The sequence below is a fragment of the Scyliorhinus torazame genome, chromosome 6 (assembly GCF_047496885.1).
Source record: "Scyliorhinus torazame isolate Kashiwa2021f chromosome 6, sScyTor2.1, whole genome shotgun sequence".
Classification (NCBI taxonomy): domain Eukaryota; kingdom Metazoa; phylum Chordata; class Chondrichthyes; order Carcharhiniformes; family Scyliorhinidae; genus Scyliorhinus; species Scyliorhinus torazame.
In genome coordinates this window covers 230,938,381-230,962,162 of record NC_092712.1, presented here as the reverse complement: position 1 = coordinate 230,962,162, position 23,782 = coordinate 230,938,381, and positions in this window count along the sequence as shown.

Sequence of the window (23,782 nt, the reverse complement as noted above, 5' to 3'; positions counted from 1 at the left end):
AAGATATTTTTACCCGCAAAATCATTGCATTTAAGGAAAGCTGAAGAAAAGGATTGCATCTGAAATGTTATAAAACCTTCATCAGAAATAATATCTTCAGTTTTTATCAACAAGGAAAGATAACAAGCTGGAATTAATTTACTTTTTGATTATAATAATCTGGTTATGGCTTATTAGTTAAGTGCTTAATTATCAGTGAGGTTTGAAGTGAAACAAGTTTTATTGATACAAGGATTTAAACCACTGCTAGCTAACTGCCTTTCTTGATCAATCTCCTCCTATTCATCACTCTGTGACCTTCTTCACAGCCTCATCCATCATACATTAAAGTTTTACCTCTGGACTATTTTCCTCTGCCCTCGCAGGAAACCTTTGTCTTGAGGCCCCCTTTACAAAGTTCATCTGGGATTACTGAGACTGTGTCTGTTTCTACAGTTTAGCACCTCCACAGTTCAGGGCAGATGGTCACCTTCAAAGACCATCTATCACCTTGTCTGCACTTCACTAACTAATGAAAACTTCCCTCATTTTAGTGTAATGCAATAGAGGGCATGCTGTAAAACAACAACACAGCTAATCATGGCCAACAGCAGTACTGACCCTGAAAGGACGCCACCCTCTGTGACTAGGAAACCTTTGCACTGACAGCAGTCCAGAATGTGCCTGCCTCGAGTTAGAGAGGGAAATGCATACTTTCACACAAATCGAGTCAGTTGTTGTTGTTGGATAAATCTGTTTTATTTTCATTTACATTTATTCTTAATGATCATAGCAATGGTAGAGTAATGGGACAGTATGATACATCAATATTGTCCTATGCTTTCCCTGTTTTATAATCTTACTGATTCCCATTCACCTTCATGGTCAGAAAAAAATACTGCACTCCCTGTGGTGCAGGAACTTCCACAGCGCTGTTCGGGGGTAAGTTCTAGAATTGTGACCCAGTGATGAAGAAAGGACACTGCCTTTCCAAGTCAGGATAGTTTGTGGCTTGGAGGGGAATATGCAGGTGTGATGGCATTACCATGCATCTGTTGCCCTTGTCTTTCCAGGTCATGGGATGGAATATTTTGTTGATGAAGGCTTGTTGAGGTATGGCAGTGCATCTTTTGGATGATGCACACAGCAACCAATGTGTGTCGGTGGTGGAGCGAGGGGATGTTGAAGATGATGGAGGAGGTGTCAATCAAGGTGGATGCTTTGTCCCAGATGGTGTTGAACAAAGAACAAAGAACAAAGAAATGTACAGCACAGGAACAGGCCCTTCGGCCCTCCAAGCCCGTGCCGACCATACTGCCCGACTAAACTACAATCTTCTACACTTCCTGGGTCCGTATCCTTCTATTCCCATCCTATTCATATATTTGTCAAGATGCCCCTTAAATGTCCCTATCGTCCCTGCCTCCACTACCTCCTCCGGTAGTGAGTTCCAGGCACCCACTACCCTCTGCGTAAAAAACTTGCCTCGTACATCTACTCTAAACTTTGCCCCTCTCACCTTAAACCTATGCCCCCTAGTAATTGACCCCTCTACCCTGGGGAAAAGCCTCTGACTATCCACTCTGTCTATGCCCCTCATAATTTTGTATACCTCTATCAGGTCGCCCCTCAACCTCCTTCGTTCCAGTGAGAACAAACCGAGTTTATTCAATCGCTCCTCATAGCTTATGCCCTCCATACCAGGCAACATTCTGGTAAATCTCTTCTGCACCCTCTCTAAAGCCTCCACATCCTTCTGGTAGTGTGGCGACCAGAATTGAACACTATACTCCAAGTTGAGCTTCTTACTTAATCAAACTGCACTCGTCCAGGCAAGTGAAGAGTACTTCATCATAGTCCTGACTTGTGCCTTGGAGATAGCGAAAAGGCTTTGGGGAGTCAGGAGTTGGATTCTCAGCATCTGACGTGTCCTTGTAGTCACTGTATTTATGTGGCTGGTGCAGTTAGATTTGGTCACCGCAGGATATTGCTGGGTGGGGGGAGGTGGGATTCAGTAATGGCAAATCTGCTTAATGTCAAGATAAAGTGTTTACACACTCCGATGGGAAGTAGTTTTTGCCCATTGGTGGCATGAATGTTACTTGCCACTAAACTGAAACATACGCCTATATGTTGTACAGGTATTGCTCCTCATGTAATGAACTGCTTCATTAGCTGAGAAGCTGTGAATGGAACTGAACACTGTGCAATCATCAGCAATAATTCTCACTTCTGACGAGATGATGGGGAAACCAGCTGCAGATTGGTGGACCGAGGACACCATCCTGAATAACTCCTCCTGCAATGTTCTGAGATTGTGTTGATTGACCTCCAGCGACGACAACCATCAAGCTTTCTTCTAGTTCATTCATGGGGTACGGACATCGCTGGATCGGCAGGCATTTAATGCCCATGCCTAATTGCCCTTGAGAAGGTGGTGGTGAGCTGCTTTCTTGAACCGCTGCAGTCCATAAGGACATAAGAACTAGGGGCAGGAGTAGGCCACCTGGCCCTTTGAGCCTGCTCCGCCATTCAATGAGATCATGGCTGATCCTTTGTGGACTCAGCTCCACTTTCCCGCCCGAACACCATAACCCTTTATTCCTTTATTCTTCATAAACCTATGTGGTGCAGGTACTCCCACAGTGCTGTTAGGGAGGGAATTCCAGGATTTTGATCCAGCGACTATAAAGGAACAATGCCATATCTCCAGGTCAGGATAGTGACTTGCAGGTGGTGCTGTTTCCATGTGATCGCTGCCCTTGCCCTTCTAGACAGTACCAGCCATGGGTTTGGTAGGTGCTACCGAAGAAGCCTTTTTGGATTCTTACAGTGCATTGCCACCAACCAATGGAACATTGCACTCATTAAATTCTATACTGATCAGGTATGTTGATGCTGCAGTCAATGCCTTGATGTCAAGGGCAGTCATTCTCACCATATCTCTGGAATTAGGACCTTTTGTTCATGTTTGGAACAGGTTTATAGGGTGGAATTTGCCAAACATTGCACGGAGCACTGCATCAGGCTGGAAAAGCAGTGGAAGCTGGTTAGTTTCACGGCTGTCTTTTCTAGCCAGATCTAACAGAACTCTACAGTTGTAAAGTGCTGCCGCTGATTACATAGGCTGCTGTGGTGGGGGCTGGGGGGGGGGGGGTTTCTGGGCCTAAACTCACCAGAAAAGCTGAAGTTCAGAGATCGGGGTGCTCTTTTTAAAAGGTGTACCAATATCAAAGTGAAGTTAAAGACCACCCCCCCCCCCCCCCTAGACATCGGGACCCCCCAGCAGAAAAGAGGAAGGCCCCCAAACCTCCAACACAGAGGCCCAACCTTCCTCCGCAACTCAATGGTCGGGTCATCTCACACTCCCCCCCCCCCCTCCCCCACACAATGCTGGCATTAGAGTGACCCACCCTCCCATTCTCGTCAGCATTGGGGTACCACCCATTCTAAGTATCTGAGTGCAAACTGAGATGTTGCTGGTGCAAATCCCACGATGGTCCTCTAACGAGAGTCAGCGGCAAGATTGGGATATACACCAATGTTGAACAGCCGTGGAAACTTCGGCCATAATGAAGTTTGGAGTGATGTAGTCCTGGTAAATCCAATCTCAGCATCAGTAAATAAATAAGTGGTTTTGATAGCTCTGTCACTGACACCTTCCATCACTTTGTTAATGTTTGAGAGTAGACTGATGGAGCGATAATTGGCCAGAATGTATTCACCCTGCTTTTTGTGGACCCAACACACTGGGCAATTTTCCACTTTCAATGTCACAGTAGGTATTTCTTGACAAACCTCAGGGAATTGTCGATGTGCACGTTCCCCTGGGCTTCGGTTATAAGTCTCGTGGAACACTGTAATGCAAATGTAAGACTGCCATTTTGTTTGATTAACAAATTCTTGTCAGTGAAAAAGAAAGGCTCTCTTCGTATTAGCTTAAAGAATAGGTAACTCCTTAGACTACCACAGCTTTCTAAAATGGATTGTAAATCATATTTGTTGCTTCAGGCTGAATTCGAACAGCAGGCTTCAGGACCGACCCAGGGGCAGCACGGTAGCATTGTGGATAGCATAATTGCTTCACAGCTCCAGGGTCCCAGGTTCGATTCCGGCTTGGGTCACTGTCTGTGCGGAGTCTGCACATCCTCCCCGTGTGTGCGTGGGTTTCCTCCGGGTGCTCCGGTTTCCTCCCACAGTCCAAAGCTGTGCAGGTTAGGTGGATTGGCCATGATAAATTGCCCTTAGTGTCCAAAATTGCCCTTGGTGTTGGGTGGGGTTACTGGGTTATGGGGATAAGGTGGAGGTGTGGACCTTGGGTAGGGTGCTCTTTCCAAGAGCCGGTGCAGACTCGATGGGCCAAATGGCCTCCTTCTGCACTGTAAAAAAAATCTATGAAATCTATGACCCAACATTGAGATGAAAGCTGAGTTTCAGCAGCCGGACGAGTTCGGCCATTTAGTGAAGGTGGCCTTCTAGTTGGTTACCTTCAGGCTTGCCATCCAATTCAGGAAAGTGGGAAGGCTCATGATGCTGCATTTCCAATCAGGGGGCAGCTCTGAAACATCTGCAGTGCCACTTGAAGAGGTAACTTCAGGATACCTCTGGCTTATGTAAATGAGAAATTCAGTGGCCCAGGATTCGAAAGGGAAACCTCTCTTGCGGTGATCATTTTCAGGGAGGTGGGAGGGGACTGCAGAGGTTGTGTTCCCTGCCCATGGTCCCATTTTCTGGCCATGGAGTCTCCAGTTCAGTCAATCTCCCAGGCTACCGCAGGGTGGCTCTGTGAAGCTGGTGGCCGGGCTATACATTGGCCTTTAAAAAGGCAAATTGGCTGTCCATTTCCTCACATCCCACCAGTGCGAAACTGCCTCAGCATTGGAATGACTGTGTCGGAAGCTGCACTATCGCAGGTCCCCAATATTCCACTGCTCACTCTCCACCATGCATCCGGGGCGGCATGGTAGAACAGTGGTTAGCACTGTTGCTTCGCAGCTCCAGGGTCCCAGGTTCGATTCCCGGCTTGGATCACTATCTGTGCAGAGTCTGCGTGTTCTCCCCGTGTGTGCGTGGGTTTCCTCTGGGTGCTCTGGTTTCCTCACACAGTCCAAAGACATGCAGGTTAGGTGGACTGGCCATGCTAAATTGCCCTTAGTGTCCAAAACGTTAGATGGGGTTACTGGGTTACGGGGATAGGGCGGCGATGTGGGCTTAAGTAGGGTGCTCTTTCCAAGGACTGGTGAAGACTTGATGGGCTGAATGGCCTCCAGCTGCACTGTAAATTCAATGATTCTATGATCCGAGCTCATCGCCCAGGGGCTGATATAATCCTGTCCTTCATCTCCTACTTAGGAATCACTGCACAAATCTTAAACCAATACTTTTCACTAAATATTTAAATACAATAAAAATTAAATGGTGCCACAGCTGAATGACAATTATTTGCTCAATTCTATTTTACGTATTTCTAAGAAAAATTGATTTACGTAACTATCTTGTGAAAAATGTATGATAGGAACGTTCTGGATTGTACACTTCTGCTGAAAGCAAAGATTGCAAACGATCTTGTTGTATTCTGAGAAACAATGGACACTGAAATGCCGAAAAGGCCTTCAGAGTGAGGTCTTCTTTTCTTTTAACTGATTGTTATGGTATATCAAGTCGTTGACCTCAGTGCTCCAGAATGTGGTTAAATTAGAATCTTTCTTCACCACCATGTCTGGCAAGTTCCACTTCTTGTAACGGCCACACTCTGACCTTTGAGTGGGAGAGGTCAGAAGTAGGTCAGGCGGAATGGCCTGCCTGCCATTTCCTACACCTTTTGACAGCTGTAAGTAGACATCTCTTTAACCATTTAGTCAGCAAAACAAACCACATCGCACTCCAGGGGAGCTGAAGCGCGTACCTCTCACCACACAGCAAACAGAGCAGGCTATCCTCGCATCCTTCAATTATTAGTGTTAAATTGATTCCTGAATTTGTCACAGCATATCTTTCCCCTTCTTTTGTCTTTGTGCACCACCTAAAACTGTGTAATGGCCAAATAAAGAAGTGTCAATGTCTCTGTGGATTGCTCCAGCTGCTCAGGAGCTAACAATGTATTTTACTTTGCGAGAATTCCTAACCTATTTCCTCAGAGCCTCATCAGAGATTTTAGAGTTTGTCAGATGTACCTTCGTAATTCTTCCTGTGAGTAATATTTGTGATGAAATCCTGTGCAGAATTTTTACAAGTCTTTGGCTTGCTTATCCTAGCCCACTCTTATATCAATCTTAACATTTACATCTTTTCTTTATATTTGCAACTTGACCCCTCCACCCCACCCCCCGTGCTCTCCACCCCAGGCACATTAGATCCCCACAGTTGCTTCCGAGTGCCACATTTGCTCTTTTAGCTGGGCAGACCATAAATTTTACCAGATCCACCATTAACACCGACTGCTGATTGACTGATGGGTGTCATTTGTCTACATGGCAGGGTTGGCAATGTTGCCCCGGTGAAGCAGAAAGAGGCACTTCCAAGAAGCAGGGATCTGACCAGGAGCTGACAGAACACATCCTTTCCAAAGAATCAAGCTTGATTTACTGTTAGGAAAATGACCAAAACCTGGATCCTTTGAAAAATTGTAAACTCTTCTACTGCTGCAGTTGTTGCTCAAACCTTCCCAATATTTTGCTCAACTAGATTCTACCCTTTGGTTTCACAGTTTTTTTTAGAAATGTAATTTTCTTTTAAATGTTCTCTTACACCCACTGAGCTTTACGAACGCAAATGCCCAATTTAGTGATAAACAGCAGTCCAAATTGCCAAACATATTTACATTAAGTCCTTAATTAAATGTGTAGTTACATTCCCAGAAATCACAATTTCAGGTGAAACAACTTTAAATGGATCACATGTTCCCATTAACACCAATGTAAAAGCTATAGTTAGGATCTGTAGGTACTTCCTCATCAAGAAAAATATACTCTATAAGTTAAAATACTTTACACTGCTAAATTCCTATATTGGGAAATGAAATAACTTTAAAAATTAAATTAAATTAAAAATATAAAAGAAACATGGGGTGGAATTTTCCCAAAATGTGGCTAAGTGTTGGCGCAAAAACTAGTGTGAATCCCATCAGTCCTGGCGGCATGATCCAGACTGCAATTTGTAGGCACCTTTCCCAAAAAACAATACCCTATCGTGAAAACCGTTACCCCTGTGGTAAACAGCTCCACAGCACTTGCTCACATTCAAGCCAGGAGGATTGTAGCAAAGAAGCTGGTGGCACGGTGCCACACTGATCCCTCACAGCGCCAGGGACCCGGGTTCAATTCCGGCCTTGGGTGACTGCCCACTGCCTGGGCTTCCTCCGGGTGGCTTGGTTTCCTCTCACAGTCCAAAGATGGGCAGGTTAGGTGGATTTGCCAGGCTAATTTGTTGCTTAGTGTCCAGGGATGTGCAGGTTAGGTTAAAGGGTTATAGGAATACGGTGAAGGAAGTGGGCTTGGGTCAGTGCAGACTCTTTTTTAAAATAAATTTAGAGTGCCCAATTCAATTTTTCCAATTAAGGGGCAATTTAGAGTGGCCAATCCACCGAGCTTGCACATCTTTGGGTTGTGGGAGCGAAACCCAAGCAAACACGGGGAGAATGTGCAAACTCCACATGGACAGTGACCCAGAGCCAGGATCGAACCTGGGACCTCGGCGCCGTGAGGCAACAGGACTAACCCACTGCGCCATTGTGCTGCCCAGGGTCGGTGCAGACTCAATAGCCCAAATGGTCTCCTTTTCACTGTAGGTAACCTATGATTCTATGAAGCCTGCTCCCAACTCTATGGAGGGAGCCTTCACCTGTCTGCTTAATGCCGTAGAGGAGAGATGGGGGCAACCTACCCTCAGGCTGATAGGAGACCCTCCAGCAAGATCACAAAGCCCTCCACGAACATGGTGGCAGCACTGGTCAGTGCCAGTTCCCTTCACGAAAGGATCAATGCGATTTAAAAAATGAATGACCTGATCTGTTTTTCCAGGGTAAGTGCTCCCTGTATCCTCTCTGCACACCGCCTTTTTGTCACTCCTCGGAATATAGTCTTGATCCCACATGCTGCCACCTACCAGGCCCAACACCCGACTTCCCTCAAGCTTCCTCACAGCCACTGAGACTCTTGTCCTTAGAACACCTCCCTGCTCATGAGCAGTGCCCACACATGCCTGCATTCATCAAAATCTGACTCATCAGGTGGCCAGCTCATATCATCCCCTTTTATGTTCCTGTAGGAAAAGCTTGCTCATAACTGCCACAGGTGAGTAAAGACGGTCAGTGAAATGCCAGATTTGAAGATCCTAAGCAAGATTCAACAGCCTTGTCGCTCCCGCCTTGTGTCGGAAAGAGACCATTGAATTTTGCGAAAGACCTCTCGCGAGATTCATGAAGCTCAAAACGTCTTGAGAGATTCAACGGAATCGTGCTAGGTGTCACAAACTTGATCTCGCTGGGCGAGATCCAGGTCAGCATATTTTAAAATCCAGTTGACTCATTTACATAGGCATTCGCCAGATTCAGCTGGCACCCGGGACTCACCACCCATGCCTAGGAGATCTCGCCAGGGCGGCGTTCAATACTGATCCACACAAACATGGACCTGTAGTAACGGCACCAGGTGGCGTGCCCAGGACATTGGAGATCCCCGGGTGGTCAGGGACAGGGCAGGGTGCACTGCCATGGTGCAAGGCTGCCAGTGCCAGTGTTCCCGGGTGTTAGGTTGGTACTGACAGGGGTTGAGATCGGGAGGGTCTTCCGGGGGGTAGGGGGGGGGAGAGTTCCCGAGGGCCTCCCCAAGGTTGGGAGGGTGAGGGGGGTCACAAAAATGGGTATGGCCTGAAAGAAGCGGGGGGGGGGGGGCGTTGCGGAGACGATTGGGGCTGACGGACAAAATGGAGCCCGATCCACAAAGAGCCTTTCCTGCTGGCGAACATCCCTCTAAATGCGGAGCGAATCCCCCCGAGGCCAAAAAAGGACAAAGTGCCATTGAATAGCAGGTGTTTCTTGTTGCTGCAGACGCCGAAAAATTACCTGCTAAATTCATCAGCAGACATTAACTCAAGTCAGCTGAATCGCACCCCTGACTCTTTATTCAAATAAAATTCCAATTAAGGGGGTGAGACCAACACAGACGCAGGGGAGAATGTGCAAACTCCACATGGACAGTGATTCAGGACAGTGATCCAGGGCCAGGATCGAACCTGTGTCCTCAGCGTCGTGAGGCAGCAATGCTAGCGACTGCACCATTGTGCTGCACCCCCTGACTCTTTTTGAGGAGAGAGCCCTGGAGATCGTAGGGGAGGATCAGGAGCAGGCCTGTGCTGACAGCGAGCTGGGCCTACAAGAGAAAAGTGAGGAGCCACAGCATGTTCATCCAAATGACCAAACTCAAGTCAGTCCTGTGTATCCCAGACCATTGCCCTGGACATTGTCAAGCTATTGCCATGCTTCTTTCCTTGCAGGAACATCACCCAATCACCTGGCCCCTTCAGCAGCATGGTCCCATCACCCACAGTTGACGCACCCTCTGAGGAGATGTCTGAGGAGGACACCATAGATGCATTACGGCGATCACCCGCACCATCCACCAGCGCAGAGACACAAACCTTGATGGGCGATCTTAGCAGGGAGGCTTCTGGGTTACTGTCTGGTGCACACCACACTGCTTCTTATGCGCATCGCATGGAGCAGGAACATCCCAGGGATCGGACAGTCAGAGGGCTGCTGGATCCCAGGACTCAGCTGTGCTCCAGTTAAGTGCCGTTCCTCTAGAGTCATTTGTCCCTCAGCTGCTTGAGATGCAAAGGCAGACTTGGGAATACCAGGAGGGGGTGTTACATTGAGGCTTCTGGAGCTCACTCCAGCCGTCCCTCCATCGCATGAAGTAAACCAGAGGACCACGAGCACCCGGAGGAAGGCGCCCAGAAGACCCGGGGAAAGCTGAAACCCCCCTTCCTGAGACTGGCGCAACTCAAGAACAGCGGGAAGAAAAAGGTAACACTTGAACACCAGTGCCCCCCGAAAGTAGGCCGAGGCCCTCTGGGACTTGGCCCCCCAGAGGACGCCCGCCAAGGGCATCACAGGGCAACAGGGCACGGAAGGCCACCTCCGCATCTGATGTGAAAATGAAATGAAAATCGCTTATTGTCATAAGTAGGCTTCAAATGAAGTTACTGTGAAAAGCCCCTAGTCGCCACATTCCGGCACCTGTTCGGGGAGGCTGGTACGGGAATCGAACCGTGCTGCTGGCCTGCCTTAGTCTGCTTTCAAAGCCAGCGATTTAGCCCTGTGCTAAACCAGCCCATGTGCATTCTGGGAACACACTTGGACATAGTAGGAGGGTACGCAAGGCCAAGGAATTGTAGGGCATGGGCATGGGTGATGTTAAACACCAGTACTTGGGGGACATTGAAACTTGTCACATGTTGATATGTCACTAAATTAAATATTATTGTTGCTCACCACTTTAACACCTCATAATCCATAACCCCCCTCCCAGTGGCATGGCGCCTCTCCCCATCGGGACTCAACTGTCCTCAATAGGCCTCCATACCAGCCAAATGGTTAGGCCCTCTCAACGCGAATGTTTCATTTGCAGTGATAGGACTCAGGCATGATTCAGTGAACCCAAGACCCTCCTCCCTAATCCCACTCTGGAGCAAAGGGACAAAGAAATTTTGTGCAGAACCTCACTGAGACATGGCCCAGGGAGTCAGCTTGCTGGCAGCAAAGAGAGGAGGCAGGCAGAAGCACTAGCTGAAGAGCATTACACACCATTCCTCACTGCGAGTTATCATCACCCTCCTGTATTGAATGGTCAGCAGGCACTCAAGGACTCCCCAGCTCCAGCACCCTGATGATCGATATCTCAGTCACCTTCATCCCTTGGTCATTGAGGGATCACGACATCCTGGGGTGGTCACACTGTAGGACAGTGAGATAGTCTTCCTCCAAGCCTCCACTCTCAGGATCCTCAGCGGGCTCTTCCTTAATACTCTGCTGCACATCCTCCTCATCTGAGGACACATGCCATTCCTTGAGGTTGTTCTCAGGAAGATCGTCGCCTATTGCAGAGCCAGATTGTGGAGTGCACAGCAGACCATGACAATGCAGGAGACACTCTGGGGGCTGTATTGTAGGGCCAAACCGGACCTGCTAAAGCAGCGAAACTGTGTTCTCAACAGGGTGATGCACCGTTTGATGACAGCTTGGGTCGCACCGTGCACGTCATTCTGTCGGACCTGCTCCAGGTCAAAGTGGATGTAGTCCAGAACATTCTTCCACTCATGGATGCAATTATGAATGGATGCCTGTGAAATACCATAGAGGTTCCCTGTCGAGTCCTGGAGGAACCCCATGGCGAAGAGCGGGTGCCCTCCGCTACCATGTGGCGGCAAATCTTCAAGGACATGGCACAGGTGCCGCACAGTTTCCTTTGTAAAGCAGTCTTTGATGGCAGATGCTGTCTGACTGCTCCATAAAGGACAGACGAGTCTGGTAGACCTTTGGTCTTCTTCAGTGCCTTTGTGCTCCCTGCACAGCTGGTGCAGTCTTCAACCCCCTGATACTGCCTGGGGATTTAAAGCCATTGGGAGCTCCTTGCCCATTGCAGCAGCAAGGGCAGAGTAAGTGAAGCCTCTGCCCCTCTGGTTTTACTGCATTGCAGAGTAGTCATGTCTTGGCCTGTTGGCCTATATATTCAATCCCTATTCAATCTTCCCCTCACCAACACAACCTCCCCCCCCCCCCCCCCCATATCAGTATTCCACAGAACCCACTCCCTCCAAGCCACCCTGGTGCACTCCTCCATTACCTCCAACCCTTCAAACCTTCCCATGGCACCTTTCCCTGTAATCACAGAAGGTGCAACATTTGCCACTTTACCTCCTCCTGCCTCCCCGGTCCAAGGGCCCAAGTACTCCTTTCAGGTGAAGCAGCGGTTCACTTGCACCTCCTTCAATTTTGTCTATTGCATTCACTGCTCCCAATGCAGTCTCCTCTACGTTGGGGAGACTAAACACAGACTGGGTGACCGCTTTGCGGAACACCCATCGCTCTGCCGGCAAGCAGGATCCCAACTTTCTGGTAGCTTGTCATTTCAACTCACCATCTTACTCTCATGCTCACATGTCCATCCTTGGCCTGTTGCAATGCTCCAATGATGCCCACTGCTAACTGGAGGAACAACACCTCATCTTCCGATTTGGCACATTACAGCCTTCTGGACTCCACACTGAGTTCGCTAACTTTAGGCTCTGAACTTTCCCCTCCTTTTTTGTTTGTTTTGTTTGTTTGTTCTCTTGGTTTGCCCCATCACAACCCACCCCTCACCCAATGGGCCATCTGTCCTATGCTGTTCAGTTTTGTTCCCACTGAGCACTGACCTTTTTTCTCTGATGAACACATTCTGCTATCTTACCATTATGCCACTATTAGCGCTCTTCAGTCCTTAATGGCACCCTTTGTCATATGTTTGTAATATCTTTGCCACTCTCTCCTTAGCTCTGACCTGGCTCCCTCTCCATCTATATAATTCATTACATTTTCTCTGTTTTCAGTTCCGTAAAAGTATCATCTGGACTCGATATGTTAACTCTGTTTCTTTCTCTACAGATGCTGCCAGACCTGCTGAGTTTTTTCTCTTTTTATATTCAATCCATTACTGTGTAAGTTGTCTGACTTACCAGGACATTTTGGACCAAAAAAAGGGTGACGCTGATCACAAATCCAATTGAAGAGAACTTACCTCCTGCAAATCAAAGCTGCTCCTCCTGCCTCATTGCTCATCCCCAGAATTGAGCTCATGGCGAAGGTTCAGGAGAGGGAGCTTGCCACCTGCTCTTGCATGCAGGTAAACACTCTCATTTGAGTTACCAAAAGTACACAACAGCAGCATGCAGGAAAATATGCCAAAGAGATTTAGTGGCAGAATGCAACCCTGTCTTACCGGCACTGCTGATCCTTAACGCGTCTGATATTGCTCCATTCTAACTGAAAAATGAAATGAAATGAAAATCTCTTATTGTCACAAGGAGGCTTCAAATGAAGTTACTGTGAAAAGCCCCTTGTCGCCACATTCCGGCACCTGTTCGGGGAGGCTGTTACGGGAATTGAACCGTGCTGCTGGCCTGCCTTGGTCTGCTTTCAAAGCCAATGATTTAGCCCTGTGCTAAACAGCCCCTGATGAAATAATGTACGTTCTTCTGAAAAAATAAATGACAGGCAAGAATCCACGTGGGCAGCCTATTTTCTACAAGAGTTTCTGCCGATAAGGTTGAAGATCTTGGTGTGGTCATAGAATTTGCAGTGCAGAAGGAGGCTATTCAGCCCATTGAGTCTGCACCAGCCCTTGGAAAGAATATCCTACTTAAACCCACGCCTCAAACCTATCCCCGTAACCCAGTAACCCCACCTAACCTTTTGGACACGAGGGGGCAATTTAGCATGGCCAATCCACCTAACCTGCACATCTTTGGACATTTATTTTTTTTAATAAATGTTATTATTGGGTTTTTGAACAAAGTATAGTTACCGTTATGTACACCGAATAAGAAATATATATATATATATACATATATAGAAGAGAAGGGCACACCCAAATATACCAAAAAAAAAGTAATAATAAAAAATAAAATAAAAAATAAAATAGAATAACTGGTAGGGTATTGTGCACCAGCTCAACAGCAGCAACTCTGTACAACTGGCAAAATTATTTACAACACATAAGTAGGCGACTGTTTGTGGGAGGGAGGGAGGGGGGAGTGGAGACTGGGGAGGTAAATATACATTTGGGTGCCGGAGAAACAATTACAGTGGGCAATACTCAAATGGGTTTGGTGTTGATGTTGTCACTTGCTTCTCCCGGACGGATCTCGCTGCCGTTATTGTCTCGCGCTCACCTCCGCTTCAGCCGTTCCTCCCGTCTTTCGTCTGTATTCTCCTTCTTCTCTGTTCCTGGAGATGCCAAGTTTGTTATCGTATCCCGTGTCCTCCTTCTGACTGTCATTTCCCTGCCTCTCCCCCACCTCCCTGGTTCTCCTCTCTTGTTCCCTGTCCCTTCCCTCACCGCCCCCCCCTCCCCCCCCCCCTCCTGTGGTTCGCCTTAATTTCCTCTGATGTTTAGTTGCCCCCCCCTCCCAATCTTTGGACATTTATGAAGGTGAAGCCATCAGTGCTGTCCCTCGGACTTCTCCCATAACTGCTATGGAATTATCTGCCTGGACTGTATGGAGAACAGTGCTTTTCAATGTACCTCGGTACACGTGACAATACATCTAAATCCATAGTAAGAAAATGCGAGCAAAGAATTTCCCCACAATATTTAACAAGGAGATGCCCCAGTCATTGCAATCTCCTTTGTTTTTGTACATGGTATTTGCATCACAAATGCCTTGAGGACAAATCTTTCCTTCCAGCAAAGACAGAAAAGTTCATGGAGGTGCAGCAGCAGCGCTGGCTTTCCCCTTCTGATAATTTCAGGTGGAATTCCATCATTTCTTGGGGCGTTGCCACTGGCAAACTGGCCAATGACTTTGTTAAGCTTCACTATACAAAGAACAAAGTAAAGTACAGCACAGGAACAGGCCCTTCGGCCCTCCAAGCCTGTGCCGATCATGCTACCCGTCTAAACTAAAATCTTCTACACTTCCTGGGTCCGTATCCCATATTCCCATCCTATTCATGTAATTGTCAAGATGTCCCTTAAACGTCACTATCGTCCCTGCTTCCACCACTTCCTCCGGCAGCGAGTTCCAGGCACCCACTACCCTCTGTGTAAAAAATTTGCCTCGTGCATCTCCTCTAAACCTTGCCCCTCACATCTTAAACCTATGCCCCTAGTAATTCACCCCTCTACCCTGGGAAAAAGTCTCTGACTATCCACTCTGTCTATGCCCCTCATAATTTTGTAGACCTCTATCAGGTCACCCCTCAACCTCCGTCGTTCCAGTGAGAACAAACCGAGTTTATTCAACTGCTCCTCATAGCTAATGCCCTCCATACCAGGCAACATCCTGGTAAATCTCTTCTGCACCCTCTCTAAAACCTCCACATCCTTTCGGTAGTGTGGCGACTATACTCCAAGTGTGGCTGAACTAAGGTTCTATACAGCTGCAACATCACTTGCCAATTCTTATACTCAATGCCCTGGCCAATGAAGGCAAGCATGCCGTATGCCTTCTTGACCACCTTCTCCACCTGTGTTGCCCCTTTCAGTGACCTGTGGACCTGTACACCTAGATCTCTCTGACTGTCAATACTCTTGAGGGTTCTACCATTCACTGTATATTCCCTACCTGCATTAGACCTTCCAAAATGCATTACCTCACATTTGTCCAGATTAAACTCCATCTGCCATCTCTCCGCCCAAGTCTCCAAACGATCTAAATCCTGCTGTATCCTCTGACAGTCCTCATCGCTATCCGCAATTCCACCAACCTTTGTATCGTCTGCAAACTTACTAATCAGACCAATTACATTTTCCTCCAAATCATTTATGTATACTACGAACAGAAAAGGTCCCAGCACTGATCCCTGCGGAAGACCACTAGTCCCAGCCCTCCAATCAGAAAAGCACCCTTCCATTGCTACTCTCTGCCTTCTATGACCTAGCCAGTTCTGTATCCATCTTGCCAGCTCACCCCTGATCCCATGTGACTTCACCTTTTGTACCAGTCTGCCATGAGGGACCTTGTCAAAGGACTTACGGAAGTCCATATAGACAACATCCACTGCCCTACCTGCATCAATCATCTTTGTGACCTGATTGAAAAACTCTATCAACTTAGTGAGACACGACCTCCCCTTCACAAAACCATGCTGCCTCCCGCTAATATGTCCATTTGCTTCCAAATGGGATTAGATCCTGTCTCGAAGAATTCTCTCCAGTAATTTCCCTACCACTGACATAAGGCTCACCAGCCTGTAATTCCCTGGATTATCCTTGCTACCCTTCTTAAACAAAGGAACAACATTGGCTATTCTCCAGTCCTCCGGGACATCACCTGAAGACAGTGAAGATCCAAAGATTTCTGTCAAGGCCTCAGCAATTTCCTCTCTAGCCTCCTTCAGTATTCTGGGGTAGATCCCATCAGGCCCTGGGGACTTATCTACCATAATATTTTTCAAGACACCCAACATCTCATCTTTTTGGATCTCAATGTGACCCAAGCTATCTACACACCCTTCTCCAGATTCAACATCCACCAATTCCTTCCCTTTGGTGAATACTGATGCAAAGTATTCATTTAGTACTTCACCCATTTCCTCTGGCTCCACACATAGGTTCCCTTGCCCAGCCTTCAGTGGGCCAACCCTTTCCCTGGCTACCCTCTTGCTTTTTATGTACGTGTAAAAAGCCTTGGGATTTTCCTTAACCCGATTTGCCAATGACTTTTCGTGAGCCCTTTTCGCCCTCCTGACTCCTTGCTTAAGTTCCTTCCTACTTTCCTTATATTCCACACAGGCTTCATCTGTTCCCAGCCTTCTAGCCCTGACAAATGCCTCCTTTTTCTTTTTGACGAGGCCTACAATATCTCTCGTTATCCAAGGTTCCCGAAAATTGCCGTATTTATCCTTCTTCCACACAGAAACATGTCAGTCCTGAATTCCTTTCAACTGACATTTGAAAACCTCCCACATGTCAGATGTTGATTTACCCTCAAACATCCGCCCCCAATCTAGGTTCTTCAGTTCCTGCCTAATATTGTTATAATTAGCCTTCTCCCAATTTAGCACATTCACCCTAGGACCACTCTTATCCTTGTCCACCAGCACTTTAACACTTACTGAATTGTGGTCACTGTTCCCGAAATGCTCCCCTACTGAAACTTCTACCACCTGGCCGGGCTCATTCCCCAATACCAGGTCCAGTACAGCCCCTTCCTTAGTTGGACTATCTACATATTGTTTTAAGAAGCCGTCCTGGATGCTCCTTACAAACTCTGCCCCATCCAAGCCCCTAGCACTAAATGAGTCCCAGTCAATATTGGGGAAGTTGAAGTCTCCCATCACAACAACCCTGTTGCTTTTACTCCTTTCCAAAATCTGTCTATCTATCTGCTCCTCTATCTCCCGCTGGCTGTTGGGAGGCCTGTAGTAAACCCCCAACGTTGTGACTGCACCCTTCTTATTCCTGATCTCTACCCATATAGCCTCACTGCCCTCTGAGGTGTCCTCCCATAGTACAGCTGTGATATTCTCCCTAACCAGTAGCGCAACTCCGCCACCCCTTTTACATCCCCCTCTATCCCGCCTAAAACATCTAAATCCTGGAACGTTTAGCTGCCAATCCTGTCCTTCCCTCAACCATGTTTCTGTAATGACAACAACATTATAGTTCCAAGTACTGATCCAAGCTCTAAGTTCATCTGCCTTACCCGTAATACTTCTTGCATTAAAACATATGCACTTCAGGCCAGCAGCCCACTATGGTGGGCTTACTGTCCAGCTCCTCCATGACAAGAAAATCTATAATAGCACTGAGAGCTTCTTCAGTGACAACATTCTCTGTGGCATTGAGGGAAACAATGTTGATACAAATCTTGCAATGCTCAATGATATTACATGCCCCACTAATTGACCAAAGTTCAAGAGAAACAACAGGAAACAGGGCAATTTTAAACACGGACTTACTGTATCCAAAATTAAGTCTCTTTTTTATTGCTTTAAACTTGAGTTTAACTGACAAAGAAAATTACTGCAATAAATTAATCAATAATGTAATAGTAAATAGGCTAACAAAGAAATACTGAGCTTCAGTGCACATTTCTCTGGCTCAATTTAGCTCTAATTTGCACCCAATCGTCCTGGCATATATAATTTACACACATTCATTCTTTTGACTCCCTCGAACATATAAAATCAGACCTGGTGTAAATCAAAGGTACAACTTGAAACCACCCCATTCTCACCAGGCAGATTAAATTAGAATTGGGGCATTGCTTGAAGATATGGGGAAACATTATGTAAATGTTGCTTTAACAGAAATGTTTTTGATTGTTGTGCAAAGTAATGAAAGTTACATATAAATGACACAACCTCTATCAATGATGCTATTTTCAAATCCGCACCAGGATGAAAGGATCAAGACCATTAATCTGGAATAAAGTAAGGGATAATTTCTATTATCTATTACCTTTCTCTAAGTGCAGTTGAATTTTTTTCAAATAAAGGTTGGGTCCATTCCCATGACTTCCCAGATGCTAATTTCACAATCTCAGTTAAGGGCTGTCAGATAGAGATCATAATAGCCAGGTTTATTACCTGTTGACTGGCTGAAGAATCATATTGACAGAGACTCCCTCGCAGGCCTCCAAAGGTATCAGCTTTGGTTAGTAATGGCACTTTCACCTCAGAAGGTCAAGAGTTCAAAACCCACTCCAAAGATTTGAGTTTATAATCTGGACTGACACTTATAAAGATCACAAAAGGGAGTGCTGTAGTGTTGGGGATGCTGCTCCTTCAGATGAGAAATAAATTGAAGTTGTGTCTGTTCTCTCAGATGGGGAGGATCGGGGCATTCTCCCAGTTAAGATCACCAAAACACAACATATGGCCATTTATTATGTTATTGTTTACGGGACCTTACAACATGTGTGAAAATGGCTCGGTAGTGCTAACAGTGAATCCAAAAGGAGAACTAAAAGATCAACTGTAACTTGTGAACTTGTCTTTCCTAACAGTACAATTGATAATTAATAACGCCATAACTTTGTAAAACTAATCAGAAAGTTGTTTGGATTTCTGTGACGACAGATTGCTGCTTCCAATATGTTTTCTTTTTATGTACAGGATAATAATAATAATTTTTATTTGTGTCACATGTAGGCTTACATTATCACTGCAATGAAGTTACTGTGAAAATCCCCTCATCGCCACACTACGAAGCCTGTTCAGGTACACTGAGGGAGAATTCAGAATATCCAATTCACCTGACAAGTACATCTTTCGTGACTTGTGGGAGGATACCTGAGCACCCAGAGGGAACCCATGCAGACATGAGGAGAACGTGCAGACTCTGTACAGACAGTGACCCAAGCCAGGAATCAAACCGGGTCCCTGACGCGGTGAAGCAACAGGGCTAACCACTATTTGTCACTGTCATGGAAATTATAATAAAGACAAATTCTTCGTGGTTCGATTTAAGGAAATTTATTTACACAGATATATTTGCGGAGAGAGTGTGTTCTGGCTTTTTAGCCAGTGCACCGCACTCTCAGATTCGATTGAAGAAAGCATATCTTTATAGTCTGAAATAATAGCCATAAGTAAACAGCCATGTTTATATTAAATAGACCTTGGAAAGTACGTAAGATGAAATACGTAGTACGTATGTTCTTGCCCTTGGCTAAAAACAACTCGAGTACACATTTTGTTATCTTTCGGAGGACAATGTGTTGGCATAATAAAGCCGAGACCAAAATATTAAGCAGTATTTCGTTTATGTTACCTGACCTACTTATTTTCATTCAAAAGCAGTGTTAAACTATATAGTCAAGAATTTCCCAGCATGCTTCTAAGTTGGCAGCTCATTAATTTCCCTTCCACAATTCCCTCCTTGTTGATCTTTTGATCAACACCTTTTAGTAAATTATCGTGTCCTCCGTAGAGAAGGGTGGGTTATAATGTAAGGGGAACGGACGTATGAAGTTCCCTGCATGTTATGAGCCTCGTAGCAAGGAGGCAAGGCAGCTAGCGTGTTCCAGTGTTAGTACAATAAAAATATCTTGTGCAACATTAAAACAGTAACCATACGACAATCAAGATTACAATGGCGATTATAATCCAGAACACAATCCTGCTGCCTACTGAGTGGGTCCCATATGTTTTATGATTCTTAAAGCATTTACTTCCTTTTGGGACTCCAGTACAATTGGGAAGGATCAACCACGGCGGTTGACGTGTTACATTAAACCTAGGCCCCCACCATTCCTCAAACCTATTCATATCGTATCCAGCTAATTTCCAATCTAACACATTCTGTGTATCTTCACCACATCCTGTACTATTTTGTCTTGGAGCCCATTCTGCTATCTCTTTACTGGTGAATGGGATAGGTCGCACAGGGATGTCCTCCCCCGAGCATCTGGGAATTTGTGTACAAACCCAACAACTGAATTTATTTACCCTCTCTGCGTATGAGTGAGACATGTATATTAAGGTGTTAGTATGAAGTTTACCCTCTACATGATGTTGGATTAATACGATAATACATAAGAACAGTAGCGCCGTCATTCTCTTCAGGTCAGCGTTTCGTTAGTACTCTCAGAGATACGTATGATGTACTTTACACGAGTTGCGTGGATCCCATCTGGCTTTTCTTTTACTCTGACGGCTGTTCGGGTTGTTAGCGGTGGACTTGGTAGGGTCCATTCCACCTGGGAGAAAAATAATCTTTGTTTAGTGCTTTCACATATACTTGATCTCCAGGTTTAAAGGGTGTGTATTTCCCTTTTATGAACATGGAACATACAGTGCAGAAGGAGGCCATTCGGCCCATCGAGTCTGCACCGAACCAACTTAGCCCTCACTTCCACCCTATCCCCGCAACCCAATAACACCTCCTAACCTTTTTGAACAGTAAGGGCAATTTAGCATTGCCAATCCACCTAACCTGAACGTCTTTGGACTGTGAGAGGAAACCGGAGCACCCGGAGGAAACCCACGCAGACACGGGGAGAACGTGGAGACTCCGCACAGACAGTGACCCAGCATGGAATCGAACCTTGAACCCTGGCGTTGTGAAGTCACAGTGCTAGCCATGTGTGCTACCGTGCATTTGAGCCTGTCGCACCTTTTCATGTATTTTTTTTAGAGGTTTCACACATGGCCTGGGCATATTTTAGTGATGCCTCATCTGCCCATATTAAGGCTACTGCCGCTGGAGTCATTGGGGGTTTAGTTCCAGTTGACATGGGACGTTCCATTAATATCTCATACGGGATTAAACCCGTTTTACGATTTCTCTGATTTCTCATGGCGTACATTACTATGGGTATGGCATCTGGCCATCGCAGCCCATTTTGTTGACACACTTTTGTAACTGCAGTTTTAATTATTCCATCTGCCCTTCCACCATTCCTGAGGATTATGGCTGATATGGTCTATGTAATTTCCAATCAAATCCCATGGCTTCTGTTAGGGCTTTGGTCAATTTGCGAGTGAAATGGGTTCCCCTGTCACTGTTAATACCCATTGGTATCCCAAACCTAGGTATTATTTCCTTTAACGGAATATTTACCACTGTTCTAGCATCATCTCTTTTGGTTGGAAAGGCCTCCACCCACCGTGAAAACATGTCCACTATCACCGATTATTCCTTTGACAAATCATACATGTGTGGGCTACTTTTTCAATTGTTACCGTAATACCTCAAGCATACCATTGCTGACATATGGCATGTGTCATTCCTCCTTTGCCCACATGAGCCTGCCCATGGGCAAGGCGACACAGTGGCAAAAACAGACTTCTGGGGCACCTACGCGGGTATCTGGGTGGATCCAGATTTGATGATTGTCTTGATAGCAACCCGCTATTTAGCCAAGAGCGATGCTCCTCTAGCGAGGCTTGCTCCTGTGCCTGTTTTAACTTTGGTTCTGTTATGGTGGACGGAAGTTCAACTGCAGCAGCTTGTAGTTGTGGCTGCTGTTTGAGAACCACTTCCTTTGCTATTATTTTCTTTATTATAGAGTACCCAATTATTATTTTTTTTTTCCAATTAAGAGGCAATTTAGTATGGCCAATTCACCTACCCTGCACATCTTTGGGTTGTGGGGGTGAGACCCATGCAGTTATTGGGAGAATGTGCAAACTTCTCACCAGCAGTTGACCCGGAGCCGGGGTCGAACCCGCGTCCTCAGTTCCGTGAGGCAGCAGTGCTACCCACTGTGCCACCGCTGAAATGGCTGGACCCAGGCCAGCAGAAGTTGTATGAAACTATACCAATCAACTTGAGGAATATTGATGCTACGGAAGGGAACCCGTTTTTGCTTTTGTCATTCATTGTCAATACGAAGTACACCCAGTTACAAGTCAGCAGTTGTGAATTCTCTTCCTGAACACCTAATTCAACATTAGGTTTATGCCCAGGGAAATACCATTGAAATGTTTTCATATCACGCAATAGCATTTAGATACCTCTGATAGTGAACTAGCTAGTGTGTCTCAGTCTGCAGCAAATTATTGAAAGGTTTATCCTGTCGACACTGGGGCTGGTTTAGCACAGTGGGCTAAACAGCTGGCTTGTAATGCAGAACAAGGCCAGCAGCGCGGGTTCAATTCCCGTACCAGCCTCCCCGAACAGGCGCCGGAATGTAGCGACTAAGGGCTTTTCACAGTAACTTCATTGAAGCCTACTCGTGACAATAAGCGATGATTATTAATATTATACAGAAAAAGGAAGATGGTGGAATAACTTCTTAAGCCACTGTTCTGTACATTTCCGATCGTTACTTTGCACACTAATTTGTAAAACTATTTCTCAGACTGTGCAGCGTGTGGGCTGAACATAGTCAGACAGTGCAACTAAGAAATTTAAGAAACTGTTTTAACATGATGATGGGCAAAATTAAGCTTGGCAGCATTTTTTTTTTACTATTACAAATGTCCTTTGGTTTCCAAAATTGTGTTGTGGTACATGTGCACATTTCTGGTGTGGAGCACATGGGAGGTTATTTGATAAAGGGATTAGCGTGAGCACACATGTGTTTGAAACTGGTGTCAAAGAAGCTTTGGTGAGTTCCTGCAGTGCATCATGCACTGATAGGTGGAGGGGCAGGTAGTATTGAGGAGGTGGGGAGGCTGAAGAAAGATTTAGACAGTTTAGGAGAGTGGTCCAAGAAATGGCTGATGAAATTCAACGTAGGCAAGTGCGAGGTCTTGCACTTTGGAAAAAAGAATAGAGGCATGGACTATTTTGTAAACGGTGACAAAATTCATAATGCTGAAGTGCAAAGGGACTTGGGAGTCCTAGTCCAGGATTCTCTAAAGGTAAACTTGCAGGTTGAGTCCGTAATTAAGAAAGCAAATGCAATGTTGTCATTTATCTCAAGAGGCTTGGAATATAAAAGCAGGGATTTACTTCTGAAGCTTTATAAAGCACTAGTTAGGCCCCATTTAGAATACTGTGAGATATTTTGGGCCCCACAACTCAGGAAGGACATACTGGCACTGGAGCGGGTCCAGCGGAGATTCACATGGATGATCCCAGGAATGGTAGGCCTAACATACGATGAACGTTTGAGGATCCTGGGATTATATTCATTGGAGTTTAGGAGGTTGAGGGGAGATCTAATAGAAACTTACAAAATAATGAATGGCTTAGTTAGGGTGGACGTAGGGAAGTTGTTTCCATTAGCAGGGGAGACTAGGACCCGGGGGCACAGCCTTAGAGTGAAAGGGAGTCACTTTAGAACAGAGATGAGGAGAAATTTCTTCAGCCAGAGAGTGGTAGGTCTGGAGTTCATTGCCACAGAGGGCGATGGAGGCCAGGACGTTGAGTGTCTTTAAGACAGAAGTTGATAAATTCTTGATTTCTCAAGGAATTAAGGGCTATGGAGAGAGAGCGGGTAAATGGAATTGAAATCAGCCATGATTGAATGGTGGAGTGGACTCGATGGGCCGAATGGCCTTACTTCCGCTCCTATGTCTTATGGTCTTATGGTCTTATGCTGATGGTACACACTGCTGCCCCTGTGTGTCTGTGGCGGATGCAGCGAATGTTTAAGATGGTGGATGGGGTGCCAGTCAAGTGGACTGCTTTTTCCTGGATGGTGT